We start from the raw sequence: 203 nt of genomic DNA on the forward strand, positions 1-203 counted from the left end.
GCCAGGCAGCTTTGGCAACCTGAATTCCTCGGCAGCCGGCTCTGGAGGCAGCCAGGCTTGTCCCCAGGTGGGAGCCAGCTCCTGGTCCCAAAGTTTTTTGGGGAGCAGTCGGGTGCCCACAGGCCTCTGCAGGATGCGGAGGTGCTGCAGGAGCGACCCGGCTGGCTCCAGGGACACCTTGGCTCAGCCACCCCTGCTCTGCT

This window comes from Egretta garzetta, unplaced genomic scaffold (genome assembly GCF_000687185.1).
Source record: "Egretta garzetta isolate BGI_Z169 unplaced genomic scaffold, ASM68718v1 scaffold703, whole genome shotgun sequence".
Lineage (NCBI taxonomy): Eukaryota > Metazoa > Chordata > Aves > Pelecaniformes > Ardeidae > Egretta > Egretta garzetta.